The 12363-nt window shown below is 30.9% G+C and overlaps 1 long non-coding RNA gene across 1 annotated transcript; it reads right to left on the bottom strand.

Moving 5' to 3' along the window:
• Nucleotides 1-404: 404 nt before the first annotated feature.
• On the bottom strand, nucleotides 405-5420 carry LOC106672977. The gene is made up of 3 exons (XR_001341327.1): nucleotides 5347-5420; nucleotides 582-805; nucleotides 405-426 (listed from the first exon to the last, which is right to left on the bottom strand). It is a non-coding gene; the product is annotated as an uncharacterized LOC106672977 (long non-coding RNA).
• Nucleotides 5421-12363: the final 6943 nt, after the last annotated feature.

Raw genomic sequence — 12363 nt, 5'->3', positions numbered from 1 at the left:
TACTGTTGTAAAACTAAGTTTTTAACATTTTTACTTTCGGTGTATGCCAATAACGTTCAATAAGGATATAATCGACGAACGTCTTGAAAAGTTTATATTCTATATATGACTCTTAGTTGTTTTCAAAGGCCAAGTTAATGCCATTCCGACTCGCTTATTTGGTTCTAGAACGTTAATGATATCAGATCAGTTTTGTAAGAATTTGGATGCCAAATATTTTTTATTTAAAAAAGTTTTGATTTTCCAAAATATTTGTATCTATTTTATTTTTTCTGGTGGGGGGAGGGTCGGTGGCCGCAGCGGTTTAGGCGTTGTCGCCACTCTCATCACTGTAAGGTAAAGAGTACCGGGTTCGCATTCAGCGGCCCTGCATTCGAACCCGACATACTTACAAATGAGTTTTTTATCCCAAGGTTGATATGACCTCTGCAATAGCAAAAAAATACCAGAGTATAGGTGTGGTTGATATTAACAGTTGACAGACCTGAGTTGTAATTGAGCTAACCGGTGTAATAAACTGTTATGCACATGCTAGCGATTTCTTAATAACATACAACACAAGTTAGTAAAAAAAAATTTACCTTGTAGATAAAAAATAACTGGTCGTTACCAATCATTTTGGTCTTGTTATACTCGATAGATTGTGCCAGGAAGTGTTTCGGTATTTAGCCATCTTCAGCGTTGTTTTTCACAATTATTTTTTTGAGCTTATCCCCCGAGAAAAATTACTTGATGTTTTAAGACGTAGAATTATATTTCTCTAAAAGTAGTACAATATCCTTAAGCTTTTCTTAGTTGGTCTAATCTGCGTACAATGAATTGTATTTAAAATAATTTTAACTCGACATTGAGCGAAAGCTATATAATTATAAAATGTTAAATTAAATAAGTTTTTAAATTATGGAGTGTATAAACTAACATTGTTAGTGTAATTATTACTTCCTTTTTAATTTTGTTTTTGAACTTTTAAAACAGTTGTTGTTCTTTTTAAAAATGTTAGTAAAACTAAACCATAGAGAATGCAGAAATGTGAAACTCCATCGTGTGGGCATGAGAAGTGGTAATGTAAAAATCCTTGTCAGTTGTAAATTTAAAATCGCCCATTTCGATTTATAAGAGTCATTGCATTTAGGACTGCAATAACCCTAGAACTGTCGTAATGTAATACACAACGGTCATGAAAAGCTGCGGAGCATGTTCCAAGAGAAGAGCGGGGGTTGTCCATAATTCGGGATAGGTATCTGACCCTCGATAATTATAGTCTTGTTTGAACTTCAGTGTTTCAACCGAAATTCAACACGTCAACGAGTTGTCTGCACGGAGCTTTTGAATAAAATAAAGAATAATAATCCGAAGTGGCCAGTTAATTTCATCCTAGGAATTCGGTTTCCTGAGCTGATTGAAAGAACGCCAATATGTAAACCAATTTACCTTCACTTGAATTGTATCAATTAAGAGATTAACTATAATTAAGTAATTATATGTTTTTAACTCTTTAACGCGTATAACAAGAAGGAGAGTAATCTGTTTTAATTTGTTATTAAAATGGAAATATTTAACCTGGTTGTTTATTCCATCAAATTATATTTTTCAAAAAAAAAACAATAGTTAATATTAATAATATTAACACCGGTTTCGATTAAATAGAATATCTAAAAAAAATGTTCATATTTATTTTATTGCTGTATAATACAATTTTTAAACTTAACATATGGGTTGAACAAGGGGCGCTTTAAGTCCTCTCCTATTTGCTCCATTGCTAAAGATTTTTATTTTTTTCTGTATTTCTTTCTCGAGTCAAGGAGTATTTTTCTTTCTTTCAAATTCACATTCTCCCAGATAAATTATCAACAACTATACTATTTAAATTGCGGCATTACGTATTTTTGGTAACAATACTATAGTAAAAATCGTATTCTATAAGTGGCGAAAAATTGTTATATTTTTCTGAATAACAGAAATGAATAAAAGTTAATTTGGCAGCGTTGGCATTTAGAACTAACCAAAATAGCAAAGGAAAATTTTGTAACTTGAATTTATGATGAGTAAACTTTGATCAAATTTTTGACACATTTAGAATAGATTCTGGTGTTTTTTTCCCAATGTGCGATATGGGTTTTTGGTGTGAGCGTTATGTTGATAATGAGTCAATTTATGCAACTTTATTCCACTCTGTTATTCCCATTTTTCTATTTTTTATTCAAACATATTTATTTATTTTCGTAAAATCCATAGTTTAATGATGATTGAATTATATTACTTCATAATAAAATATTTGTGTTCAAATATTACATTTTTGTTTTGAATTTCTTCATATGTGAATACTATTTTTAATTCAAATTATGTCGAATTGGTGGTCAGGCGTGAATGAATCAAAGGAAAGGATCGAAAACGCGACACGGGACCTCTAATAGGAAGAGCGAAGTGCTCTGCTATCTATGAGGACTTTGCTGGACTAACTTACGTAGTACTAGCGCTTCGTTGGGCTTCCCGGCTTAACCACTATCGAGATTTGGAAATTAAAAATATACTTGCTGTTTTTAAAACAAAACAAAAAATTCAAAATATGGATAGATATTTATAATTACAGCAGCATATTTTCATTTTGTTAAATATAATTTTAATTTCAGCTAACCATTTAAACATCGGCCGCATTCAAACTGCCCAATCCTTAATTCAACGAAAAATCCTGAATGTTCCATTTTATGTATCCGACGTAACACATGCAATTTTAGATATACTTTTCGTTTAACATGAATTCCGCTCCCGTTTCGCGAATTTCACATAACCCTCGAAACAACCGTAAATCAGCACATCAGAAACTCGCATCCTCACGAATTTCCTCGAACTCTACTCCTCGACTGAAGAGGCAATGGTCGCGACAACTCCTCCGGAGTGACAGAGAATGTCATAAAGACCCGAGTATTAATTAAACGGATAATGTTTTAGTAACATTGGAGTACTACTAACGGGTATTTTTTCTATTATTCTATGCAACTGAGAGAACCAATCTCGTGGATTGTTACATCCTAGCAGTTTATCAAGACTATTAAAAATTTTTGCGATTTGTCCATTGCTGGTCTTCTCGTGTTTTCGGGGTTTTGCTTCTTTTAGACAGAGTTAGTACTTTAAAAGCGAAATTTGATGAATTTCAAAAGAAAAAGTATTTCATTATCCCTCTAAAACTGAAAATACAGTCAACTGTAAACACAAGAACTAATTTTAACACGAATCGTTCTAACCCGCTGTGCCTTATGCCATAGGTGTACCCTATTAAAGTGGCAACCCGCCCAAAACCGGTACACGTTCCCTATTTTATGACCCCCTACATGGGAATCCTCACCGATCCTTACGGTAGGGGCATAAATTCGCATACTCTTTTCAAGCCATAAACGTCGCCCAGCGTGGCTTTTTGATTTACAATATACATATAATAAATTCACCCCCAATAGAGCCCTTGTTTATTTTTAAATCCCCTAAGGTCTCGGTTATTTACATTTCGACCAGAGAGGTATTCCTGAATTGATTAAATTCCATAACATTAAAACCAGAGTACACTTAAGAACCTAGGCCTATTAAACAGACGGTTATTTTATTTCAGAGCACTATTTCATGCATCCTGACACAATTAATGTTCACATTTTAAATAAACAAAAATTGAAGCATTACCAGTAATAATTGTTTGCATTTATTTTTGAATAATGTAGATAACAAAATAAAGAAGCAAATCTCTTCCCATTTTAATAATATGCGACCTATATACATTTAGGAAAATAAATATGGTAAAAATGCATTGTGAACGTTTTCAATTGGTCGTGTATTTACATAAATCTACATATGTGTTCCAACTAAATCAGTCGTTTTGACCTTTATGTATAAATAAAATTCGAACAAGTAATTTCAATTCGGTCAGCTGTTAACATTTTCCATATTGTTTGGAACATAAATTGGTAATTTCAAATAACTCTAGTTTATAATTCTTCTCATCTAAAGGCCTGTTTGAACGTAGTTAACTTATGCTTGGAGATTAAAAAAATTACGCTACCTTAAAGGGAAGGAAAAGACAATAAAACCGAATGAGTAACAGTATTTTTGTAAATTTGCTTAGGTAAAATAAATTTTAATATGTAGGATAGTTACTATAAATAAATTTAAAAGCCAAGACCGTAAATTAAATTATTTTAAAAATTTATATTACATATGTTTTATAAATTCATGTATAAACGTATAATTTGTGTTTTACTATTCATTTTTACAATGATTCGATTGTATAGGTTTTTATCAATTTTCCAGCAATTTTTATTTTCTTATATTTCTAAATACTATTTAAATGAAATTGAGCTAAACATAGCGTTAATGTTTGTAAACAGGTAATCACAATGTAATATTTTTTAAAGTCATTAAAACAGTAAATATAAAACTCAATCTTTCCATAATCATGTAACGATACAGCTGACATTCCATGAACTTCCTTTTTCGGTCGCCGTACAATTGTTAAAATAAAAATAACTGGTCTTTTATATCATTGTATTCGGAAAATTATTAATTATTCAATTGTTTGTGGTATGCTCATTGTTTCCCATCAATTTTCTATTTCTACTTTCTTCTATTCATTTTTGCCAAAAATACTTTGATTCAAATTGTGCTTTCTTATCCAGGCTTTCAAACCGGCAGATCACAACAATTATAAAACAATTTTATATTTTTTAAGAAATGAAAAATAATAAGGAAAGCAGTGTTAATCTTACTTTTACACTTTGCACTTTTTAACACTTTTGTAAAAATTAAAAATTTTCTTTTTCAATACATTAAAAACTGTAGAATAAGCGAAATGAATGTTTTGCTTATAAGAAAAAAAAAACGTCAAATATAACATTTGTAATTTCAACGAAGTGGTGACATCAGCGTTTTTCCCTTACACATTTTTATTTCTGGTTTAGGATAACTATTTTTACGTTTATTATCTACACTGTTGGTTATTTTTATAATTTATTTTATTCATTATTCAGCTTTAATTATTTACAGAAATGTGTATGAAACCTATTTGCTTTAGTGGTATGGAAAAATGTGGACTTCTTTTTTTATATTTGACGGCATTAGAGTATTACATTGATTTTGAAATAGTCGAAATCTTTGATTTGCTGAGTACTTTTTTTAAAACCTCAACATTCTTTTTTCAAATTTCTTTGTCAATATTATTGTTTCTAGGTGCATTATTATATTATATTATTTATATTAGAAACAGAAAATAATTATCGGCTCTACTTGTACTTTTTATATTTCTTGTTGTTATTTATTAAAATTTATTTTTCTAAAAATTGTTTGTTTGAAGAAGTGTTTACTTACCAATATTGGGCTGATTTTCAACGTTCATTTCAGTGAACAGAAAACCGTTTCCACTTGACAAATTTAATCAAAACATCAATCTCAAGATAAATGGATCAAATGAATCATATGATTTTATGTTTTAATGTTGATTTTTTATATTAAACATACTTTTATGTTTTGATCGTAAGATTTTAAAATGCCTTATTAAATTAGGTTTCGTAACCATCGTAATGGCATCATTAGATGTCTGATTCAAAATAAAATTAAAACAAACTGCAATCAATCGTTAATCAGCTTAAGCCTTCAGTTACGGAAAGATGACATTAATTGTCATTGTGGCGTTATATACAATGAAAGCTTGTCATAACTATAGTCTAGTGTATCAGTTAAATTCCTTCCGATCTTCTTAAACTCAGTTATAATTTAGGTCGGACTTAAAATAACTAATTGGGGGGAAAATGTTAATACTAGGCAAAGGGAAAAAACAAAGTAGTGAAAGGGAAAAAAATTACTACGATATTGTCTAGCCATTTTTCCATGTGCGCTATCCAAGTTGTCAACATGTGAAATGTTGTTTAAAAGTCGGATAAGGATGGTATGCTAGAAAATAGATCGTGTTTGATAGTATGATGTGATCAATGGATCGTTGGGTCGCCTTCCCGGATAAAAGATTTATGTACGACGTACGGATGACAGATTGCCCGCGACCGGACCTATCCCCGAACTCTGCCGCTCGAGGGTGGCTCAGAGAAAAAGTTAATTTTCATTTGACACGTCTTTTACCATTGAAACGGAGGTACAAGGAAAGTGCATTTGGAAGGACGGCGACCCCGATGTTATCTACGGCATCTCTCCGACAGATAACACGTCCAAATATTCGACAATAAATTAAAATAATACACCCACTAGTCTATAGAACGGTGACGTCTGATACAGGTTCCGCTGTGGACATTTGTTATGCCAACTATTGGGGAAAAAGAACGACTAAACAAATAAAACTGTCTGGACCAACTAATGTTATTCTGTATTTTACACAGATGGGGAGAATCGTTTTGTGAAATATTATATTCGGGCTTTTTGTGATAATCTGTTTAGATGTCGAATGCTTATGTAAACACGAACATATTTATTGTTTTTATGGAACGAAATAGTCATAACACTTTACATGGGTCTTTAAGATTAATAGATTATACCTATCTTCACGCACACCAAAGCACTCCATTGACAATTGGAATGTTTATATATTAGGTTTTTCAAAACGTTGGTATCTTTGACAATATTTCGTTGTGTAAAATCATTTGTTAATTTATGGACAAAAAATAAATATCTTGATAATAAAAGTGTTGACCAATATCATCTCTATACTTAAAATGTTATAGTTTATAATTTGTAAACCATCCAGGAATTATTTATATTAATATCTAACCGTGACATTATTTAAATAGGGGAAATATCCTTTTTGATTTGATCCTTTGACGTGATCTCAAAACAAATAAGATATGTTTAAATATACTTTTCATAGACTTTTAACGGGTACTAGTGATGAAAACGATAAAAAAAACAGATATGAATTGGCTGGTTAGCTCTATCACTTTCTTCTTATCTAAAAATCAGTCAACAATTGGTAAAACTAGATGAAGAATTGCTAGTCTTGCAACATTGAAAAATAGCTGTACCTCCGGAATCTATTTTAGGTCCACTCCTATAACTAATTTATGCAAATATTTCTAAAATAATATTTAATAGAAAAAAATGACAAGTTTGGTTGAAAATATGACATCAGCTTCTAAGCCAGCAATACACTAATGGATTCCTTTTAGAAGCGGGTAGTAATTATTTTAAACTAACTTTAGCTCTATTGTCAAATTTTGTGTAGTACACAATGCAGATTTATTTACATTTTTCAGTCAAATTTTGACAATATTTTGTTCACCATTTTAAGGAATGCACAAAATTTTTAGAAACAGGAGATTAACCAAAGAGAAAAACTATTGTCCAAAGACTTTTTTTACTCAATTTGTGGTATAAGCAGATGGCATCGTCGAAAAAACCATATCATTGAGATATTGCTGCACTGGCACTCTCAACGCGATACACAAGAATAACACAATTACGCAGAAAACAAAAACTGAGTGAGTACAAATCCTTTGAGTGAATATAATTTTTTTTTCATTGTATAAATTCATTTGGTTCCACATCCTACATGTTAAATTTAAACAATGTTTGTAAATTCTAGGCCCTGAAGATAATCTCAATAAAGATCGAAACGTTGGCACGATAAAGAAAATGTTTTTTCTAAAAACTTACGTCACACCAGACCGCATCTCACGATCTTCGAATAATCATTGACTAACGGTCATTAAACACCACACACGTTATAAACAATGTTCTGAGTGATTATGTACATTATGTGTTATGTACGTTAGATGTTTCCATTACCACGTTTTGGGGGGTATTTTAATATTTTGTTTTGTATTTTTGTACACACTTTTCTTCAAAATAGAATACCACATTTTTTGCTCCCCTTGAAACCGTTATGTTGGACAACAAACATGCGTCGAATTTTACGAAATAAGTATTGCAGAAGTATTACACTTATGTATCATAGAAAATCTAATAACCAAAGAAGGATCTGAATGTCGGTCGAGAATAACTGCCGAATACGGGTTGAGTAACATTTTGATACAAAACTGCAAGTAGGAAAAACGTCAATGCAATCACTAACTCCTATAAATTGGAGGCCTTGCTTATTTTGCACATTTCACCACAAACAGCTATTCTTACTGATTCAGAACATGGTAAACAAATAAATACTGTTTTCAGTGAGACTAGAAAAAACTGAATGATTCGACATACCGAAGATTTATGAAGACAGCTAAAATAGCCAGAAATTGAAACGGTTACAACAAATAAAATTACATGGGTATTAAAATTACATGGCATACACCGGTTATCAGTTCCATAAAATCGATTGTAAAAAAGTTAGTGAGATAGATGTAAAAAACATCAGTCAAGAGAACAAGAAACAATTATTAGCAAAGTAAACTAGGAAAATAGCGTTTACAGCGTAAGGATCTATTATTAGAAATGCGCATTTTCTGAAAGGCATAATATGTATGTAAATCACAGCATTTCTTCTCGAACTGAATCAATAAAAGAATGTATAAATCGTAAGTGGAAAATTTCCGGACGACTACTACTAATTCAAGGGAATATTTGTCATCACCAGTGAAATTTATTTTTGGAAGGTTATATTACGAAATGAAGATGATTTTTACTTTAAACTCAGCTTGGCCCACGCTTGACGGCCGTTCAAAGTTGAACTCGGGGTCATAATTATAACTCCGTTAAAATATTAATTAATTATATTAAAAAAGAAAAAATACTTGCATGGCATTTTTGTGTATACATAAATATGAAAGGACATTTATGTTTTATGTGATTCACTACTGAATAATTTGTTAGCTATAAGTCAGACAGTGGACGTTTCCTACTCTAGGAAATGTATATCTCAAAAATAATAAATGCATAATTACTATCCAGAGGATTTCGCTTTCTGTGTACATTTTTTATTTTTGTTAGAACTGTATAGTTTACAGTTAACAAATTTGAAAGAATTTATACTAAAGAAAATTATGAACATAAAACAGCATATTTTTAACTAAGAAAACAATGCTAGGAAGGAATCAGTATGATTTGTTTTCTTTATTTTGTCATAAATTGGAGACTGTGTTTATCACTATTTTTGTTTTGTATTGGTTATTATAATTTTAAATGATGATTAACTTTTTTTAAATGATCAAGGTTTCTAATTTCCTTATTTTATTTTTTTTTTAAATTATATATCATCTTTATTTATATACATGTACCAAGTGTCGGTCTGCTTTTAGTTATTTTTTTTAAACGATGTAAGATTCTCAAAAGATAAAAAACAGTACGAAATTGTTTGTTTATCTTTGTTGCTAAATGCAATTTAAAAACAATTCTCTTTTTTTTTGAGTCTTTCAATATTCAGTCACACTTCACATAGAAGCACTTGTCGTAAATAAATGAAGTAGTTTATAATTTGGCCGTTCGTAATAAAGATTTAATCTCGCCTGGTAGATGGGATAAAAGAAACCATCACTGTTATTAATTCTGAGCCGGGATAAATGCTTATGTTTCATTAGGGTCGGCCTCTTTTATTCGGATCGTTAACACGGTTTATTTTTCCTCGGTACTTCAACACTGTCGTGATACATATTTCTGTCATGTTGGCATATTTTATTATATAGTTGAAAATGTCTGATGAAAAGTTGTCATTTTAGAGCGTGTTCTAATACATATGAATAAAAAGTTAGGAATTGCATTGTCAGGTTGATTTCTTTTGATCATTTCTGCTGTTTTAATTGCGCAAACAAAACCAACAATAGAAAAATAAACCTGTGCGCAGAAATATATAATTTATTTGCGCATCGTTATATAAAAACAATTTGAAAATAATTTGTTTCCCTCGAAGCAAGAGCTGCCCAGATCCATCTCAAACTTTCACATAAATTGTGTTTTTTCGAATTGGTTTATGTCAGAGATAATTTTTAATATGTGTAAGGTACATAAAACAAGATCTCATTTCATTTGCAATTCAGTTAGGTTAGAAGTAATAGTTTTAAAATTTTAAAATAATGCCTACATCTCTTGCCTTGACCTCGTCTAGGTTTTTACCTCCGCCGAATAATAAACAATTCTCAAATAAAATTAAACAGCATTAATTTTCAACTTGATTTTCTTGCTATTCCTACTCAAAATGTTTTTATTTTCTTGCGTTAACTATATTTCACGGATAATCCTGCTATTTTAAAAAAATAAAGGAAATTTCTTCCATGTAGCCTCACGTATATTCCGGTATATTCTTAACGACTGCAGGGCCTGCGGCTTTTTGTAAACCTCGGCAATATATTAATAACTTTTATGTATACATATCCAAATCATAGTTCATGAAGTACAAACTGCAGCTATTTTAACCCGACCAAGTCCAGCTACTCATAACAAAACTGATCTACCATTTTTCAATAGTTTTTTAAACAAATTAAACTGATTACTTAAAAACTGTGAAGATTAATAGATTGATTCTTTATTTATGAATGATTTTCTGTTAAACTTCAATCACTGAAAGGATAAAAAAGCTTTCATTTTCGGCCCATATTCTTGCTGCTATCCCGGAAGTTATCATCCTATTCCTAAACTATTGATAAAAGCGAGTATATTGAATTTAGTCCTTCGCTTGAAATTAAATTAACCGTGAATCCTGTTCGTTCGTCATTATTATAAACTATGAACTAACTTTCCTATCGATTACGTAGGAGGCAGGTGATGCCATACAGCACCGTTGGTTGCTGGTTAAACATGACAGGTGTCCTCTGACGGATGTGAGCGTCTGAGAGCGTGTCTAGCGCGTATGTTTTGAAGGACGGAAAAAAGGGGTCCGGAGATGGGCTCATCGGTAACATACCCCGGACAAATTGCCTCTAGGATCGAACAACCACAGAAAAAGTTTAGAGGAAAACAAGCCTGGGCCCTCCCAATAAATAGAAAGCTCGTCCCCGATAGGATCTGTTGTCAGAGGACACCTTTGGCCAGCGGAGCTATTCGTTATTGGATCCAAGTGGGCAGTCGATACCGAATCGTTTTTAATCTTCTTATCCAGTTCGATACATTGTTTTATTTCACCCTTCACGCAAGTCTTGTATTTTATTTGTTTCTGTTGAAACTTGACCGTTATCTTTGAAATTCTTCCAGCCGACATGGTAATAATATCAAAAAATTAATTAACAGAACGTTGGATAAACTGAAAAGTGTTTTAAAGTACACTGCCACAAGATACATAATGATAGGTGTTCAACTGCAATGAATTCAATTAAATGAGTCCCATTTATTTCAATACTTATTTATATTGTTGCCTAATGACACAACTGGACGGCACAAGTGGGTACCGGATCAAGGCACAACATTTATCCTTCAATCCATGAAATTCAGAACTGTACACAATTTAAACTTACCAGAGAATAAGAAAGTAAAGACATAAGCAGCCATCAGAACAATGAACTTTATCATAAGCTGGAATAATGGGATTGAAATGCAAGACCAAACCAGATATATTTTGGATACAAAATAGAGTCACTCCATATTGACAAAAGAAGATACGAACGTAGGTTCACCGATTTTAATTAAAATTAAAACGTGATGACTGATTTTAACTATGGTGATGGTTTTAGGAATGCAGTCAGAAAAAGTTTTTACGAAATATATTATAATTTATTGGCCGATATTTCGGAAGTTTAACCTACTTGTTTAAGGCATACCGGAACGCCTGCACGCAATAATTGATACATTTATAAAACACCGTATTATTTTATTATATGATTATAAGTATTTTATTCACTTTAAATATAGAAGTGTCCTAAGACCTGGTGTATTTATATTTCTATCCTTTTTTCCCTTATGACCATACTTTACTTTTTAAATAAAATATACACATTAATTAATAACGGTTATTAATAAAAAAGTTAATTTAATGATAAATAATTACGGGTTTTTTTCTTTTATTTTGGTTTCAATAAGTAATTTTAATTGGTTTGAAGTTTACAACTAATGACTAATACATTATGATGTATTATTATATATTGTTCCATAGATTTTTTAATTCATGCAAATTGATTTTTTTAAATTTATTTTTTTAAATTTATTTATAATAGAAAATACTGACCGGATTTAAATGAGAAAAATATAGAAATCAATCAATTACACTTGGTCTCGATCGTCTGCCAGGAAAATGTTTTATTTATGATTTTTAAGAAATTCTCATTAATTTGTTTGTAATGTGAACGACATTAACGACAACCATTAATTGTAATGCTAACGAAAAAAGGAAAATTGTTCTATAATTTTATAAAATCACTTCTTGTTATTTGTTGCCTTTTTTTATGAACACATGTTTAAATCGATATTTTTTGACGATTGATATACAGGTAAAAATCTTAGATCATTTAAATTTTTTAG

The sequence above is a fragment of the Cimex lectularius genome, unplaced genomic scaffold (assembly GCF_000648675.2).
Source record: "Cimex lectularius strain Harlan isolate CLEC.00 unplaced genomic scaffold, Clec_2.1 scaffold182, whole genome shotgun sequence".
Lineage (NCBI taxonomy): Eukaryota > Metazoa > Arthropoda > Insecta > Hemiptera > Cimicidae > Cimex > Cimex lectularius.
This window is presented reverse-complemented; position numbering and strand designations above follow the sequence as displayed.